We start from the raw sequence: 19,756 nt of genomic DNA on the forward strand, positions 1-19,756 counted from the left end.
GAAAGAAAGAAAGAAAGAAAGAAAGAAAGAAAGAAAGAAAGAAAGAAAGAAAGAAAGAGAAAGATAGTATGCGTCAACCTGTATTCAGAGGCTGTCAGTTCTTCTTTCTCTGGAGACAGACAGCATTTTTCTCACGAGTTCTTTGGGATTGTCTTGGATCAGTGTATTGCTGAGAACAGCTAAGTCATTTATTGTTGTTCATCATATGATATTGCTATTACTGTGTACAACGTTCTCTTGGTTCTGCTCACTTCACTTTGCATCAGTTTGTGTAAGTTTTCCCAGGTTTTTCTGAAATCATCCTGAGGAACTTACATTCCCTAATGGCAGACGTTACAGCAAAAGAAGCAAAAAAGCAGGAGGGGGCAGGGGAAGAGATGAAAGAGATGAAGGTACCCAGCATAGAGTCATGGTGGGGAAAGTCCAGAAAATCAGGAGCATAGCCTGGAGAGGAATGAAGACATGGCTGGTCTGAGCATTTCCCTTAAATGTAGCTTCTGGAAGGAACCAGCCAAACAGAAAGAGAGCACACAGGGGTAGAGGGTACTTCTAGTATATGAAGTCCAGGGGTGGAGTGAACTTCCAAGGTGAAGAGTTTTCTATGGCAAGATGGAGCGAGTCAGAAATGCAGCCTGGAAAGGAATGAAGCCTGCATTCCTAGAGAGGAATTTATTCTGGACATCACTGAGTTCCCATCCCCAGCGATCTAGAGAGGAGAGGAACTGTGGTTCCAGAGCTGGAGAAACAGGAAGAGATTTAGACAAGAAATTGGGGAACCAACCTAAGCCTTGCTCTTCACTGCTCCTGTATTGCCCTCCAATGTCATCTTATATTTCTTTGAAGTCTTCATATTTCTCATTTTTTAGAGCACAACGATATTCCATTATATTCACATACCAAAATCAGTTTGATCTTTCATTTCCCATTTTTCTTTACAATTTTTTTTTTTACAGCAGTTGTTATCATGTCTTCCTGAGAAGATTTTGGGATTGCTCAGATGCTGGGGATTATCTGCTGGCAACACAATTTTTTTTTCCTGCAAAATGAGGCAATCAGGGTTAAGTGACTTGCCCAGGGTCACACAGCTAGTAAGTGTTAAGTGTCTGAGGTCACATTTGAACTCAGGTCCTCCTGACTCCAAGGCTGGAGTTCTATCTACTGCACCACCTAGCTGCCCCTACTGGCAACACGATTTGTACTGATTGAAGAAATTACAGACCGTGTAGATTCCCATCAGTCCTTCAACACATAGATCCATCACTCTTTCCATGACATTAAACTGTCTCAGGAAAGGCTTACTCTAGTAAGTGGCACCCAAGCCAGGACTTGAGGAAAGCTAAAGATTCAGAAGTTAGGAAGGAATGCATTCCAGGCATGGGGGAATGGACCGTCAGAAAGTGTAGAGATGGAAGACTGTACACTGACTTTGGTGAATTTGGATTATATGAAAGGGAGTAATATGATGGTTAAGTCCAAAGGAAAGCAAACCCTGGAAAGATTAGATGGCAATACAAGGTTTAAGTAAGAGTTCAGAAGAACAGTCGGAGAATTTAGAACTCAAAATTTTAAAAATGAATGCTAAAAAATAAAACAAAAAACCTACCAAAAACCAAAGCAACAGCCAGAGAGATAACCTAAGGAAGGAGGCCCCATATTTAATCAGTTGACAAATCTTGTCAGTTCTATGTCCACCTCTCTTCTTCGAATTCCTTTTTCTCTATTCTGGGCCCCAGAATAGACCACCCCCTACCTCTTTGTAGGTAGGCTTCTGGAGGCCCCCAGGCCACACCACTACCAGGCTCTGAGCTAAAGGCTTGTGCTGAGGCCTCAAGGCCACTCAGATTCTTCTAATCACCTGCTTCATCAGTGGATTTCTCCCCATCCACAGATGTCTGGACTGAATTCATTCCCCCATGGTCAACATTCCCCAACCTCCTTTTTCCCTAATCTGGTGACACTGAACCCCCTGCCTCTTGAAGAACACTAAATGAATGTCAGTTATTAGCTAGTCCATTTTATTGTTGTTCAGTCATTTTTCAGTCATGTCCGACTCTTTGTGACCCCACTGGGGGTTTTCTTGGCAGAGATACTGCAGTGGTTTGTCATTTCCTTCTCCAGCTCATTTTACAGATGAGGAAACTGAGGCAAACAGGGTTAAGGGACTTGCCCAGGTCACACAACTAGTAAGTGCCAGATTTGAACTCAGGAAGATGAGTCCTCTTGACTCCAGGCCCAGTGATCTATCCACTGTGCCACCTAGCACGTCCATTTTCAGCGGGTACGTGACTTAGCTAAGGTAATGCCTAAGGTTCAAACCTAGAATGCCGTACCAGGCACATTCTTTATTGGATGTATTATACAGGGATACAATTCTGTTTTCCTGTTTTCATCAGCTTCTCTATTGGTTCAGAGCCAACATCTCAGCCTAACTTACAGGGCTCATCCCCAAGCAGATTTGGTGTTTTTCTGTGGCTCCCGATAGAGAAAAGGCATCTATCCTAACGGATCAACCTTGCTGTCAGCAATTTTTCCTTATCGATTAGTCTTGGAGGGAGGCAGTAGAGAAGAGGGGACTGGGGGCTGGGTGTAGGATGAGAGGAAGGGAATCTGCCTGGGGAGAGAACAGTGAGGCCACTGACAAGGCCAGACGTCCATTTCTGGAGATAATATTCATTCACCTTGGCCTCCACGGGCCTCAGTGCTTGCGTTGGTCTGTGTCAGCACATCTCAGGGTCGTGTCCTTTAGAGATAGAGGATGGGAGTGGGCAGTGCGTTCTGAGTGGTTCAAGTGAGAAGCCTCCACTTGGACCCCCTCTGGATCTCACCGCTACCCCCAGTTCTCCCATCACTTACCCATACCTTCTTGTATACTTGTAAAGAACAGAAACTTACTATTTGTGCTTTCCTGGTGGGCTCTGATGATGGAGGAGTAGGGAAGGGCTCAAGAATTCTTTACTGCTGGTGATGCTAAGAAAGGCAAAAATAGTGTAAATGGGCTTAATCTTAGAGAGACAGCACCAGAAGTTGGGGGACTATTACATTCTCACTTGGCTCCCAGGCCCCAGAGGTGTTAGCAGCATGGCTTATGTTCCACACACTGGGCTTGCCACATAGCCCTATGATGATCTGGAGAATTTAAAATCTGCTGAGGCCTACAGAGCTCCCTTCATATCCCTCAGGTTTAGCCTCATGCTCAGGCTTTCCCAGCCTGCTGGCCAGCTTTCTTGGGGCTTACAGGATAGGGCATGGCCTGGGAAACAGGTTCAACTACCTCCCATAATGCAAATTTCGAGGGTGAAGAGTTTCCCTTGGAATGTGAGATGAGAAGATCCAGCTTCACTTGGCTGAGGCTGGAGGTGGGGGAAAGACCCAGGGAATTAGAAGGAAGGTTAGGAAAGTCTGGTTTATCTACAGAAGGCAGAACCTAGGAATAAGGAAGACAGCGCTGAGTAATGAGGTGCTCCAGGGTAGGGCTCTGCTCTTCTTGTTTCCCTTCTCTCTCTCAGACAGCATCAGACAGCATAAGGTAGGCAAGGTGATGGTGGTGGGAAGGGGGAGGCTTAGGCGGGGGAAAGGAACGTTCAGGAGGGACTGATTGGTTAACTGTCCACTCAAACCTCTCCACTCCAGTAGAAAGTCCTTGAGCACAAAAACCCCAGAATTATAGAATCCTTAGAATATCAGGGCTGGAAGGGACTTTAGGGGTCACTGCTTATAACGTCCCCATTTTAGAGAGGTGAAAACGAATGCCTGGAAAAGGGACTAGATTTGCCCAAGGTCATTCAGGAAGGAAGCAGCAAAGACAAGATTTGTACCTACTACCTTCCCTTCTCTACTTTGGCTAGTGTCATTCTCAAGAAAGAAACATAGATCCACAGAACTTCAAAAGAGGGAAGGGCTTTATTTATTTATGTTTTTTAAAGATGCAATTAGAGTTAAGTGACTTGCCCAAAGTCATACAGCTGGGAAGTTTCTGAGGCCAGGTTTGAACTCAGGTCACTGTACTGCCTAGCTGCCCAGAGGAAGGGGCTTTAGACATAATCTAGTCCAATCCCCTCATTTTGTGTAAGAGAAAAATGATAACCAGAGCAGGTTAAGTGGTTTTCCCAAGATTACAGAATCAGCTAGTTACAAATTTATTTTATTTTTGTGTGGACTTTGCTTTTCTAGGGGTGTGTGTGTGTGTGTGTGTGTGTGTGTGGTTTTAACTAAGGCCTGTTGAATTCAATTTGAGTCAACTCAACTTTGTTCAGATCTACAACTGCCTGTTGGACATCTCTACTTGGCCATCCCATCAGCATGTCAGATTCAGATTCAATTCTTTATCTCTGTAGCCAATTGAGACTCTAGGAGCTCTTATCTCAACTTCCACTTCCCTGAGCAAATCTAGTCCCTAGAGTCTTATAGCTGGTTATATCTCCCCTTCAGGATTCTAGGGGTACCCCTCAGGGGCTGTCACGCTATTAGCTGGAGCCTCTTTTCAGGTGTGTTCTCCCCTGTATCAATTACCAGGTATAGTTGATATCTCCCCTATATCACTAATTGACCCACTGATAAGTGACTCACTATCAATTTAACAAGTTAACATCAATTAGCTCTTACAAAGGGATATTTACCAAGAAGTTACAGCCAGAACATACGTTACCAAGCATGGAGCATACTACCCTCTACCCCTTCAGAACCACTAGTGAGAATGGGCTCTGACTTGAAGTTATTACTAGGAAGTATTTGCCTCCACCAGGTTCAGTTCTAAATGTGACATAGCCAATGCATGAAGTCACTCTCCTTGCTGGCAGAAAACAGCTGGATTCACTTTGAGGCTAGATCCCACAGGCCCCTCTTGGCTGACCTGAGCTGCTGAAAAACTCTGGACCAGTTCCTGGACCTGGAGATTCCCTCTTCTGACTTTTCAAAGCTCACTAGGTCATAGCTCCTTCCATTAGCAAAGGAAAGAACAAATGTAGAGAGTCAAAGAATAGATGTAACTAACACATATGGCTTACAGCAGTTATTCCCTCCATCACCACCAGGAAAAGGAGATGAAGGTTGAGCCATTAGGGCCTTTTGTATGCACACGAAGTTGTAGCTCTGCAGTCAGTTAAACGGCTTCTCTTTGCCGCAAGGCAAGCAGATGGGAAACAATCATAGAATATCTGTGTATCCTCCAAAGTAGAAATTGTGGTGCTCTATTAAGCACATCCAGAAGCAACCTCACCCAACATCCATGTGAGGATTGTATCAGGGACAGTACAACTCATGCACTTCAGAGACTAAGGTCTTATCGGCTGGTCTTTCCCCCTCCTCCTCCTCTGTTAAATCTCCTTACCTAAAACCATCCCAATTTCAAACCTTGCTGATTCCATTAAGAGCACAACCATTGTCCCAGATACCTAGGGTCATGACCACAGTCAGAGGATAATAGATTTAGAACTAGAAATGGATTCTTACCTATACCTCATCCTCCACATCCAACTAGTTATCAGGTCTTATTGATTCTAACTCCATAACAGATCTCATATAGGTCCTCATCTCTTCATTCACATGGACATGGATGTAGAGTGTAGACTCATGCAGACTCTTGTCACCTTGCATCTTGACTATTTTAATAACCTTTTCATTGGTCTCCCTCCTTCCAATTTTTTCCCACATCTGCCAGAATAGTTTTTCTAAGGTACAGTCTCTTTACCATGTTACTCCCCAGCTCTAAGATCTTCACTGGTTCCTTCTTCCTTCTGGGATAACTTTTATACTTGGTATTTAAGAGTCTTCACAATTTAAGATGGGCTGTTAGGTGGAGCAGTGGATAGAGTGCTGGGTCTGGAGTAAGGAAGACTCATCTTCCTGAGTTCATGTACCACACCTAGCTGTGTGACCCTGGGCAAGATATTTAACCCTGTTTGCCTCAGTTTCCTCATCTGTAAAATGATCTGGAGAAGGAAATGGCAAACCCCTCCAGTATCTTTGCCAAGAAAACCCTAAACAGGGTCAAGAAAGTCGGACATTATTGAAAAAAGACTGAACACAATTTAAGATACCTTCTTTAAGATACCTCAGCCTAATATTTAAGCTCTCCAATCTGGCTCTAGCCTAACCTTTCCAGCCTTATTTCATTCCTTTTTTTTTTTTCCTGGTATGAGCAACTATTTATTTCCTTCACACAAAAGAAATGCTGAACATACAGAAGACCCATAAGGATACATTTGTAGGAAAATTTAAACAAACAATCGTACTTTATAACTATTATTACCTTCTCCCAGGAGGTTGAGACTTAAACATCAGAATATGAAGAAGTTTGCAGAAAATTTAAATCAGCATTTCATGTTTCACCTCAGCTCAGCACTGTCCAAATAATTCCCTTCTGGCAAGACAGACTAGGTGTCAGGCTCATCCTCCTGATGGTGGTTATAATATCCACCATGGAAGCTCCTCCTGTTGCCCATCGTTTCCCAATGAGGGTCTCCAACCTCCTGAACTCACAAAGGCTGCCTTCAAGGCTGGAACTATTAATCTCAGGTTGACCATTCAGTCACCTCTGTTTAAGAAAGAAACATAAAGCAGAAAAAACAGTGTGGAGTCCAACATCCCAGGCTTGACTCACCAAGATAAACAGGGAAGGAAGCCAGAGAAAATCACCAGATTAAGCTACCTGGAACCACAAATTTACATAATTTTGTACATAATTTATATTATTTAATCTCTTCTGGGCCCTCACTGTGACACAGAAATCCTTTCACACCTCCCTAACTGAATCCACCTCCTCACTTTGCTTTTCCAAATCTTTCCTCTTCAAATCCTCCTCCCTAATTTTATTCTACTCCCCTTCCATTCCAGCCAAATAGCTGGTCCTTGGACTCCACATCCAATCTCGTTTGCTCGTGTCACCTGGAATGAATTCCTGCAACTCCTTCTCAATCTTCCTTCCAAGTTCAACTCAGGGACTCCCTCTTCCCCAAACCTTCCATGGTCCCCTTAGTTAATAATGATGATAACAGCTAGCATTTCTAGAACACTTTAAGGTCTGCAAAGCACTTTTAAAGATCTCTTTCTCCCCCAATTCCCTTGCTCTATGTATCTATGTATAGAGGCAGTAAAACATAAGCTCCCCGAAGGCAGAGATGGATTGCTTCTTTTCCCAGCCCAGCACCTTGCATATAGTAGGTGCTTAATAATGAATGTCTTTCGAATTAAATTCAATTTTTCAAGCCTTTATTAAGAATCAGTCTGCCAAGTTTCTCTCTTTTACTGGGCGGGGGGGATTTTGATGAGCCTGACTTCCTGGTATGAAATATAAGACTTGTGAAATATTAACTGCTTCCCTTTGCTAGAGGGCTTGCATCTTACTAGCACCAACTGATAAGCCAACAGACAACTTACCTCTCAGAGGCACAGCTGGTCACGGAAGGTGGGACCTGGGAGGGGAGCTTGGAGACCAACTGACCCGAGTCTCATTTTGCAAAGGAGGAAACTGAGAATTAGAGAGACAAGGAAGTTGCCCAAGGTTATTTCATTTCTTTCTCTTTCTTTACTTCCTTCCTTCTTTCTCTGTATATCCATTCATTCATTTACTTATTTGTTCATTTATTTATCATTATTTTTTTAGGGGGGATGATTCCCAAGACTTGCGATTTCATCTGTGTAGGGAATTTCCAGTGTATGTCACAGAAGTCTGTCAGCAACCTGCCTGGAGCTTAAAAGAGTCCTGGAGATTTGCCTCTGTCTCTGAGAGACAGTGTCACACAGCTGTAACACATATGAGGCAAGACTTTCACTTGGATCCTTTTGACTCCAAGGCCTGTCATTTATTTGCTCCAACACTTTGCCTCCCACCCAAACTGTAACCTATGACCCAAGACCCCTCAGGACTCTGGGAAAACAGGGAGTGGGTCTGATCCTGGAGTCTGACTCCAAAAGGGATCATGATTATTGACTTATGGCCCTACCTAGTTATTTTAGGAAAATCCCCTAAAAAACCTTGGACTGAGGTTTGGATTGAGGTTTCCTCTATAAGGGGAGGGGAGGACTGGCCAATGAGGGTCTTAGAAAAGGCTTAATCAGATGAATATTCTCTTTCTCTCTCTCTCTCTCTCTCTCTCTCTCTTTCTCTCTCTCTGTCTCTCTCTCTCTCTCTCTCTCTCTCTTTCTCTCTCTCTGTCTCTCTCTCTCTCTTTTCCTTTACCCCTACCTCTGTCCGCCTGTCTGTCCCTTCTGTAAGTCTTTGGGGGGGGAAAGAGCAACAGAGGTGGTAGCGGCCTGTTAACTTCTGTCCATTGGTCTGGCCCACCCTGGCTTTCCAACTGGGCCTCTGGGGGTCCAGCAAATGGAGGCTATGACAGAATCTTCTAGTTGATCCAGAAGCCAAGGCTGGTAAGGAGCCAGCAGCCTTGAGGGGAGACTTGCTTGACCAAGCAGAGAAGTGGATCAAGCCAGCATACAAGACACCATGTTCTGCAAGCAAAAGAATTACTCACCCTTCGGTAATACAACCCTCAGAAATGGGGAAAATGGGGTATGAAATGTTGGTAGTCGCTCCTTATGTCTGAGTCCACTCTCCGCGGGGAGTAAGGTGATAGAGGAGAGTTGGTTTCCCGTTTTGGAGGATTTTGGACATTGGTTCTTGATATATCTTCTTTTTTCATTAAATTTTTTTTTTACTTAAAAAATCCTTTTTCCTTCCTTCCCACCTCCCTCCCCCTTAAAAAAAGAAAGAAAAACAAAAGAAAACAAAACAAATATACATCATCGGGCAAAATAAAGTCTCTCATTGGTCATGCCCCCAAAATATCTCTGCACCCTGAGTTCATCACCTCTCTATCAGAAAGTAGGTTTTGCTTTATCTTGTCAGTACATATCCCTCTGTAAAAGCTAATTGATTATTATTTAATTAATTGACATTGAGGAAGGACGAACTGGTTAAAGTGATTTTGATGCCCTATTTACTGGTTAGATGATATTGGGGAAATATTGACTGGTGATTGATATTGTATGGAATATAGCAAATTTGGACTCATGACCTAAACAGCATTAGTTGAAAGATATTCCCAGTTCCTCAGTGTTACCCCTAAACCCGGAGGGGGAGAAGTATAGTATACACACTCGAGGGACCCAACCTGCCAGTACAAGTGTAGGTTGGGAGAATGAGCCTCAAGCCTATGTGCTATAGCCCATAAATGGATAACAGGTGTTTGTCATTCCATGTAACAAATGTAAATTGGGGATGGGACAGTCTTTATTTTACTCCACAAAAAAATGCAAAAGACACAAAGAATTCATAAAAAAGTACATATGCAGATACACCAACACATGTAGCAGTCATATGGTCCATTGGCTCTCCTTGGTAGAAAATGGAACTTGGGGTTGCTTTTAGACCAACTCTTTGTAATTCTAGTGACTCTCTCTTTCCCAGAATTCTACACAGTCCCTTAAGACTTATAGTACCAACCTATAGCTTAGACTTCTCCCAGAAGGTAAACATTAGGAACTGCTGAGTTGGTAATCCCTTTCCAATTGGACCTGTACCATATAAGTAACTGATGGTAATAGAAGGAGTGGCCATGCCCAGTTCTCTTAATCCACCCTCCCCCAAATGACTTTAGTTATTCAGTTAATGGAAGTAATGTTGGTGATTTCCTTTCTTCTCTAAAAAAAACTCTGCTGAGGAAATATCCCTCTAGAAGGCTTATATTTGAATTCTTGAGCTTGGGAGCCACTCACAAGGCTGGACATCCATCTAAGGCTGAGTGGCATGAACACATCTGTTTCTGCCACGTGCTTCTTCTGCAGCACCCTGGCAAAAAAAAGAGTGGGGAAAAAAGAAAAGAGAGTGAGAAAGTCCACTCTCAAGACATCTCCTCAACTGATGAACTCTGAAGTATACTTTTTTTCACTTTATTTTTCTAATTTTTTTTTGCAACATGGCTAATATGGAAATATGATTTGCATGACTTCACATATGTAATTGATATCATATTGCTTGCCTTCTCAATGGATGGAGAGGGGCGGGAGGGAGAGAGAGAATTTGGGACTCAAAATTTTAAAAAAATGAAAGTTAAAAATGAATTTAAAAAAGATGTCTCTTCTCAGATCACATGCAAACAAATTTCTACCTTTACTATATACTTCTGATATAAGTTATCAACTATTCCTGAGGAGAGGAAAGGGACATCCTTCCCTCCAAGTTTTGTCATAATACTCCTAAAGAAGGCTCAACACATACCAAACTCTGTTCATTGTTCAATCCTTTTTTTCTTGAATATGTATTTTTTTTACTGAAAAAATCATACATAAATTAATACATAAAAATGTACAACACATGAGTAAATAAGATAATGACAAAGTAAAAAAAAAAGAAGGCTCAAGAAAACAGGTGAAAGAGTGAACTGGTCTGTCCAATTATTCACTTTAGCTAAATAACTAAAGAAATTTTGTAGACTGGAGGGGTGGTGGATTAAGGGAACTGAATGTTGCCTCTCCTGCTATTACTATCAGTTACTTATAATCCATGGAAAAGGACAACTCCCCTAACAAGAATTCATCCTCCTGAGCATCAGTTGGCCCATAATCAGGAGTCTCCACCCCAAGCATGTTCTAACTTCGCTATTTTTGTCGAGGGTGTTATCATTCTTCCAGTCACCCAGGTTTGCCACCTAGGAGTCACCTTCCATGCTTTACTTTCCCTTACCCTCCATAACCAATCAGTTGCTAAGTCTTGTTGATTCTACCTACCTCTCCAGAATCTCTCACATCCACCCCCTTCTCTCCACTCACACAACTATTATTCCTGCCTTCATTGCTTCTCTACTAGTTACTGCCACAGCTTCCTAATTGGACTACCTGTTTCTAGTCTATCTCCTTTACAATCTAACCTCCATGTAGCTGCTATTAATATTCCTAAAACATAGTCCTAACCATATCCCCTCGCTCAAGAAATATCAATGGCTTCCTATTGCCTCTAGGATAAGGTAGAGATTTCTTTGACACTTCATTAATTCACAATCTGATTCCAAACTATTTTTCTGGACTGATTTCACATTATTACCTTTTATGTACTCTTCACTCCAGTCAAACTGGCTTATTTGCTATTCCTTATACATAACATTCCATCATCCATCTCTAAGCTTTTGCAGCATTGGAATGTTCTCTGTCCTCACCTCTAACTCTTGGAATCTCAGACTCCTTTAAATATTCTGCCCGAGGACCACATTCCCCAAGAAGGAAGGCCCCCAGTTATCATTCTGTACTTATTTATCTGCATATATTTTATTTCCTCTATCCCAACCAATAAAATGTCTGTTGCTTGAAGAGAGAGATGATTTTTTCCTTTTTGTCTTTGTATTTGCACCACCCAGCATATGGTCTTAAACATGGTAGAAGCTTAATAATTACTTGTTGAACTGAAACTGAGTTGAACGGTAATTAAGCATTTTAGATACATATTATTTCCGTGGCTTTATGAACTCACCCATATAGGCATTCCCTTCCTTGGTAGAGATGCTGACCTTCTTACCCAGTGTGATATTTCTTTAAATTCTGCCATAAACTCATTACAGAAGATCCAGTCAAAGTGCTGGAGACCTTTGTCTCTAGTTACTAATATATATGTACATGTATGTATGTATATACATATATATATAGGTATGTTGTGCTGATCAGTTGTGTCTGACTCTTTGTGACCCCATTTGGGGTTTTCTTGGCAAAGGTGCTAGGGTAGTTTGCCATTTCCTTCTCCAGATCATTTCACAGATGAGGAAACTGAGGCAAACAGGGTTAAATGACTTGCCCAGGGTCACACAGCTAGTAAATGTCTGAGGCCAGATTTGAACTTAGGAAAATGAGTCTTCCAGACTCCAGGCCCGGCACTCTCTCTACTGTGCCGCCTACCTGTCCTGATTAACGCACACATGTGCATATTTATATATACATACATATGATTATATGTACATATATATTTAACTGAATCTATGATTTCATCTATACAGGGGGCTTCTAGGAAGAACTTCCTCTGCTGAAGAAGACTGGTACCTTCTCTGCATTTTTGCAACTTATGGTCTTAGAGAATTGCCTTGGCGACCCTGAGAAGTTAAGTGATTTTCCCAGAGTCCCACAGTCAGTATGTGTCAGAAGTAGGACCCAGGTCCTCCTTACTCCCAGGCCCTATGACATGCCACTTCTGTTTTCCAATGATCATAGGATGATAATAGTCCACATTTTTCTGTTGCTCAAAGTTCTACTAAGCCCTTTCTTTATAACCATCCTGTGAAGTTGGAAGGGCAAAAGTTATTTTCTTTTTATAGAGAGAAAAACAGAAACCAGAGAGGTAAAGGGACTTTCCTGAGGTCACATAATAAGTCAGTGGTAAGTCAGTTTCCATTGCAGGGTTCTTTCTACTGCCCCACTGCCTCCCATAGAACTGGGTGTAAATATCGATGGAGCTTTAATTTTTTTTCTTTTTCCCCTCAATATATTTTTATTTCATTAAATATTTAGCTATTACATGTTAAAACAATTTTTAACATTTTTAAAAAATTTTGAGCTCCAAATTCTCTCCTTTCCTTCTTCCCTCTCCTCCCTCCTCCTTGAGAAGGCAAGCAGTTTGATATAGATAATACCCTAGATATATTTTTAATGTAAGGCATCCACACCAGAGCTGCTTGAAATTTGCTTAATTCAGACCTTGGCAAGATCTTGATGGTATGCCAACATCTGGAAGGGGTGAGGGATTAATCCATTTCAAGGCTGTCTGGAGACAAATGCCTTCCCTCTTTTTCCCAAGGCCCAGAAAAGGAATGTAATAGAAAAGGTAGGAGTGAGGAGGGGGTGGAACAGATGTACAAACATAGCCAGAGTGGTAGGTCTGTGTGCGTGTATATTTGTAAGCGTTTGTGGGAAATTCCAAAGGATTTCCCAACTTCTTTGGTCTAAATGACAAAATATTGATGGAATGTCAGAACTGGAAGGGGCCTTAGCCACTATTGAAATGACTTTCTCATTTTAATAGAGGAGAAAACTGAGACCCACAAAGCAGAAAATATTTGCTCAGCCGCCTTCAAAATTCATCTCAGAGCCAAAATAGACAAGAAAAACCACACCTCAAACTAGCTCCAGTTAGTTAAAGCCTTCCCCATCAGTCAGAAGCATTTCTTCCCACAAACCTCCCATCCTGGAAATACTTGTTGCATCTTTTCTCAGGGTCCAAAGTTAGCAAAGGGTGAAGCCAGAGCAAACTCCTGCAGAGCCCAGTCTGGCAGGAGAAGAGGCTGGAAGCTAGATGCAGTGGGCGTAGGGTGGGCAGAGAGAAGGAAGTTGTTGAGTTGTGAAAGAGGTTACCACAATATTTCCCCCAAGGCTAGTGGGCACCCAACTCCCCTTTCCTTGCCTACCCAAAGCCACTTTTTTTCTAGCTTACTTTTTCCTAAGCAGTGCCAAGAGAGTGTTAGGAAATCCCCGTCCTCGTCTACTGGGAAACTGAAGTATATTAATGATACTAGGGGAAGGAGGAGGGGAGAAGAGTTGTGGGTGGCTCACCTAATTATCAAATCTAATGGGCTTTTCTCAATCTTCAGTCTTCTTGACTTCTCTGTAACTTTTGACGCCATTGATTGTCTGGATTTTCTCTCCTCTCTTGGCTTTTGTGATATGTTTCTCACCTGGTTCTTTTCCTACCTGTCTGACCATTCCTTCTCAACCTCTTTTGCTGGTTCCATGTCATTCCCTTTAATTGAGGGTGTCCTCTTAGGCTCTGTTCTGGGTTTTGTCTTTTCACTCTTTATTATCTCACCTGGTAACCTTATGAGATCCCCTGAGATGGATGATCTCTGTACAGAGGATTCTCACATATCCAGCTTTTTGAACACCTCAAATTGAACGTCCCATAGCTGTCTCAAACTCAACAAGGCCCAAATAGTACCTGTTATCTTTTCCTCCAAACCCTCCCCTCTTCCAGACTTCTCTAATACTTTTGTACCACCATCCTTTTAGTTGCCCAGGGTCATAACCTCAGAGTCAATCTTAACTCTTTACTCACTCAACCCCAATATCCAATCTATTATCAAATCTCATTTCTACCTTTGCAACATCTCATCCCCTTCTCTCCAGTCACAAAGCCACCACCCTAGGTCAGACTCTTGTTACCTCTTACTTGGACTAAAATATTGAATTGAAATTATCTTCTAATTGGTCTCCCTGCCTCAAGTCTTTCCCCACTCCAATCTGTCTTCCATTCTTAGATGTACCTAGCTAATTTATGTATTGTCTCTGTCATTGATGGCAGAGATTATTTTTGCCTTCTATCATATCCACAATGCTTAGCACAGTTCTTAGACATAATAAAGGTTTAATAAATGCATGTCAGGGAGTTGTTGGCCACCTGGAAACTGCCCATCAGATGATGCTAATAAAACTTTTTATCTTCTAAAAGAAAATACAAGCTTGTTGACTGACTGGATAAGTGAGTGAATATCTGTGTTCCCCAAGCAAGAAAGCATAGGGGGAAGAGGTGATTTCCCCACTAATGAGGTTAAGCAGCAGCAGCAACAGTAGTAATATTGTTTACCTCCTGAAGTTTGCAGCGGAGAAAGAATTGAAAATGAAAAAGTTGGATATGGTTGGAGAACAAAGAAAGAGGGAGACTCCAAGTGAACATAGGGAAAGGCCAGAGCAGGGAGGCCTGACAACAGAATCTGCTTTACGAAATGAGACTGTGGGTAGCCAGGCTGCAAACCAGAATATTGGACCTCTATTATATGCATGTGCACTCTCTAGAGCCATGTACACAGTAGATGCTTAATAAATGTTTGATTTAGTTTGGTGATGGAGACTTGGAGTCAGAATTCAGTCTCTGACTGGGTTTGGATTCAGTCTCTGACATTCACTAGTTGTGTGATCGTGGTCAAATTATTAACTCTTCCAACTTCTGTTTCCCTCTTTGTAAAATGGGGGTAATAACTGCCTTGAGAAGCATTAAGTATGTCATAGTGGAGAGAAGGCAGGCCTTGGGGTCAGGAAAACCTGGGTTCAAGTCCTATCTCTGACACATATTGTCTGTGTGACCATGGGCAGATCACTTCAGCAACCAGTGCCCACAGGTGACTCTCCGAGAGTAGCTAATTTTTTAAAGTACTATGTAGTCATAGCCGGCTTTACTTGTTTCAAAAAACAAACATATTTGAACACCTACTTTACTTGGTTTTCATGTAAATAAAGTGAGATAACACATGTAAGGAACTTTATAAACCTTAGAGTACCCCATGCACTGCAGTTATTGCTATTTATTGAATTGAATTTTCTATGTACCTTTGGGCAAGTACCTTCCTTAGATATACATAAAACCTACCGACATACACATACATACCTCCCTATGTGCTTTTGGGCAAGTACTTTCCTTACCAGACAGACTGGTTCAAGGTTCTCTGTGGGTCTGCGTCTCTTTGAAAAGCTGATAAGCCCTCCCCTATGTGTTTACTTTTTCTGGTCATTCTTTTATTCACTTCTTTTTTTTTTTTTTTTGGTTAGGCAATGAGGTTAAGTGACTTGCCCAGGGTCACACAGCTAATAAGTGTTATGTGTCTGAGGCCGGATATGAACTCAGGTCCTCCTGAATCCAGGGCCGGTTTTCTATCCACTGTGCCACCTAGCTGCCCCCTTTTACTCACTTCTCTTACAATCTGGCCCCTGACCTTAGCACTCAATTGAAACTGTTCTTTCTAAGGTTGCTCTGTTAATTGTTAAATCCAATTGTCTTTTCTCAGGCTTTATCTTTCTTGACCTCTGCTCCCTCTTCCCATTCATTCTCTCCTTCCTCGGTTTGGGAGACATTGTTCTCTCTAGGTTCACCTTCCACCTTTCTGGTAGCTCTTTTTCAGTGTTCTTTGCTAGGCCATCCATCATGCCCTGCCTCTTAACCAGGAATGTCTCCCAAGGCTCTGTCCTGGTCTCTTTTCTCTCTTTGCGGACTCTGTTTCTCGGAGAGCTCACCAACTCACATGGATTCAATTATCACTGATATGTAAATGACTCCCAGATCTAATATTTCCAGCCTTGGTCTCTTTCTTGAGCTTTAGTCTCTCGTCATTAATTGCCTAGTAGACATTTTCAACTGGATGTCCCAGAAACATCTCACACTTAACATACCCAAAACACAACTCTTTACCCTTCCTCCAAACTCACCCACCTTCTTAACTTACCTCCTCCTTTTGAGAGCTCTGCCATTCTACTAGTCACCCAAGTTTGCAACCTAGTAGTCAACCTCAGTTAGGTGGTACAGTGAATAGAGTGCTAGGCCTGGAGTAAGGAAGACTCATCTTCATGAGTTCAGACTTACTAGCTGTGTGACCCTGGGCAAGTCACTTAACCCTGTTTGCCTCAGTTTCCTCATCTGTCAAACGAGCTGGAGAAGGGAAATGGCAAACCACCCCAGTATCTTTGCCAAGAAAACTCCCAATGGGGTCACCAAGAGTTGGACACGACTTAACAATACAACAAAGAAAAATAGCAACAGAAATTCCCTCGTAAGCCTGATGCTTCCTCTACCACAGCCTAGAAGTTTGGAGGGGCTTACACAAAGGAAACTTACCTGGCCAGGGCACACATGTATACAAATCCCTTTGCAAAACACATGGACAAAGATGGCACACCTGTGTGCACATACATGTACACACAGGTATGACATGATAGATAGGCAGTTTTGTAGATGTTTCCTGGATCTCAAATTCATTTCTCTTGTCTAAAGATAGGCCTTCCTGAACTCAGGAGTCCAGAGTGAGAAAGCTCAGTTATAGGTTGGGGAAGGGAGTTCAATCCTGGAAGGAAATCAGTTTCAAAGTAGAGAAAGGGGCTCAGTCCTAGGCGTACTGGGGAGTTTGGTCCCAGGGTAGGCAGTGGTTGTGTGTGGTATCAGTTCTATGCTGAGTTAGTTTGTCCGAGGGTTGAGGGATATTTTTCTGGTCTTCCTCCTCTGGGCCATAGACAGTTTTGATTATTCCCCTGCTCTCTGGAATGTATTCCCTCCCTTCTCTTGCATGTACCCTCAATTCAAAGTCAACTACTCCCTACCTGTCTTTGCTCCCATTGCTCCATCCACCTACAATGTTCTCCCTCCAGTCTTGGCCTGTTGACGTCTTACCAAATTCTCTAGAAACCTGCTCAGAAGCCAGTGCATAAAAAAGTTCCAAATTATCAGATGAGTGTAAGAACTTCTAAGTGGGGTGACAGGTTTTGGGAGAGGACCAAAATCATTGGAAATTTACCAATACAACTCCTGCACATATCTATCCACTTTTTCCAATGAACTCAAAGTTAAAATCAAAGTCCATAAAAGTTATCAGAGTCCATTTATTTAAATTCATGTTGAATACAAGGAGTGGTATTTGATTATTTAATATGCTACGTACAAATAAGGTAGAATTTTATCTGGAAAGACTGAATTGAAAATGGGTAGGATTTGCTGATGTCTTCTCCAGTCAGTATAAGCTGGTCACCCAGATGAGTTATGCCCTTATGCTATTCTTAAATGTGAAGTGAGTAAGCTCCAGATTAGACAATCCTGGTGTGAAAATTAAAATGACCATATTATCTATTATATTCTAAACATCATTCATTTTGGTTTATACAATATAACAAACTGGTTTCCTAAAAACATATAACTCTTTAAAAATCTGAACAATTCAAGAAATTGTTATACATAATCATTTGAAAAGGTTCAACAATTAAATCAAAATTTAATTGTTTTAGATGTTTTATTATAAAGTATTTTTAAATATAAATTTTTATTGATATCTCTTATTTTTGTATTACTTATATTTCCTAATGTATCTCCCCTCCCTCTCAGAGAGCCATCACTTATAACAAAGAATAAAAAAAGATGGAGGAAAATAGTTCAGCAAAATGTAATACCTCATCAAAAAAGTCTAACATTATCTGTAGTTTTCCACATCCATTGTCCCCACCTCTTCAAAGAAGGGAATAAGAGATATCTTATATATCTTCTATATAAGATAGCTCTTCTTTGGAATCCAAACAGCTTTCAGTTTCAATTGTTTTATTATTATTATTTTCAATTTGCATTGCTATAGTCATTGTGGTACCGCTTACTTAACTTTGCAACAGTTCTCATAAGTCTTCCCATGCTTTTCTGTACTCATCATTTTCATTGTTTCTTAAACACAGTAATATTCTATTACATTCACTTAACACAATTTGTTTAGCCATTCCCTACTTGAGAAAGAGGGGCAGTTAGGTGATGCCGTGGATGGAACACTAAGCCTAGAGTCAAGAAGACCTGAGTTTAAATCTGGCCTCAGACACTTACTAGTGACCCTGGGGAAATCACTTAACCCTGTTTGCCTCAGTTTCCTCATCTGTAAAATGAGCTAGAGAAGGAAATGGACAGCCCTTCCAGTATATTTGCCAAGAAAACCCCAAATGAGGTCATGAAGAGCCAGACAACAATGAAGTTGAGGGAGATCTACTTTGTTTCTAGGTTATTTTTTGTTTTTTTGTTTTTTGTTTTTGCTACTGCAAAAAGTGCTACTATACATTGTGAGGGACTGTCTGATGTTGGCAACTGACAGGTGGGCGCTGTAGCAAGATTAGGGTAAGATCTGGGTATTTGGAAGTCGAGGCAGGGGCTGTGGTAGGCGGAGTCGTGGTGAACTGGGATGGGCTGGGTATGGAGAAGCCCTGAGGCAGAGGGCAGTGCTACCTGAGATAAGCTGGGTGCAAGGAAGTAGCCGGAGCTTGTGCTCTTGAGGCAAGGGGCGGTGCCATGTGGGAGTGGGACGGCAGAGGACAAGTTCCCTTTGCTTAGTCCCCTCCCTATATGCAACGTCAACCCCAGACGCCTCCTTCCTGTGACCTTCCTGACTTCCTGGGTCCCTTTGTGTATCACTGACCCCAGACGCCTCCTTCCTGTGTCCTTCCTGACTTCCTAGGTCACGTACTCTGTCTATGCACTAATCCCAGACGCCTCCTTCCTGTATCCGGTCCTAGCCTCCTACGTCACTCCCTCCCCCTTGGTGTGCTAAACTCAGACAGCCCCTTCCGGTATCTGACCCTACAATCATTGGCTAGTAAGCGGGCTGGGGAGGAGGGGCTAAGTAGGTACTTAAGGACGAGCGTGGTCAGATCACGCGCTCTCTCTTGGCTCCTGCTCTGTTGCTCTGGCCTTCCTGCTTGGCCTTGCTTTCTTTTCTCTTGCTTATTCTCCCATTCCCTGTTTCCAGTGTCCTCTGTCTCACTCCCTGAGTCTGTCTCACTCCTTGATTCTTCCTCACTACTGATTTCCGCTTCTTTCATTCTTTTATATACTTCTTTCCCTTGCACCTCCCGATCTGGGACCTTAACAAACAACTGTCCCATCTTTCTTCCTTCACCCTATTGGCTACGGGTCTCGTCTCTCTTCCCGCGACCAGACCAGCTGATCCACGGGGCATCTGGCCTATTTCCTCCGCCCCACGTTGGGCGCCACTTGTACTGGCCGCGCCGACCTTATGCCGGCCGCGCCGAACACTCCTCCTATAAGGAGCAGGCTTCCAGAGTCATACTCACTCACCAGTCTTCGGTCCTCAACCGGATAAACACACAGAGACGAGCCATCAGGAGGCGCCAACACCAGAGCTTTATTCAGAGGCCATCACAGCAAGCCATCACAGTAAGGCCAAGCAGGAAGGCCAGAGCAGGAGCAAGAAGAGGGCGTGATCTGACCACGCTCGTTCCTTAAGTACCTACTAGCCCCTCCTCCCCAGCCCGCTTACTAGCCAATGAT

General features: G+C 42.5%; 1 protein-coding gene across 1 annotated transcript in view; it reads right to left on the bottom strand.

The window, feature by feature from the left end:
• ALAS1 (5'-aminolevulinate synthase 1) overlaps window positions 1–7,452 on the bottom strand; it is a 29,489-nt gene extending 22,037 nt beyond the window's left edge. The window contains exons 1-2 of the mRNA XM_027836895.1: window positions 7,375–7,452; window positions 6,248–6,532 (exon numbers count right to left, since the gene is read on the bottom strand). The gene's annotated coding sequence lies outside the window, so the exon portion shown is untranslated. The remainder of the gene's footprint in view (window positions 1–6,247; window positions 6,533–7,374) is intronic.
• Window positions 7,453–19,756: the final 12,304 nt, after the last annotated feature.

The sequence above is a fragment of the Vombatus ursinus genome, unplaced genomic scaffold (assembly GCF_900497805.2).
Source record: "Vombatus ursinus unplaced genomic scaffold, bare-nosed wombat genome assembly UNPS02014820.1, whole genome shotgun sequence".
Taxonomy (NCBI): Eukaryota; Metazoa; Chordata; class Mammalia; order Diprotodontia; family Vombatidae; genus Vombatus; species Vombatus ursinus.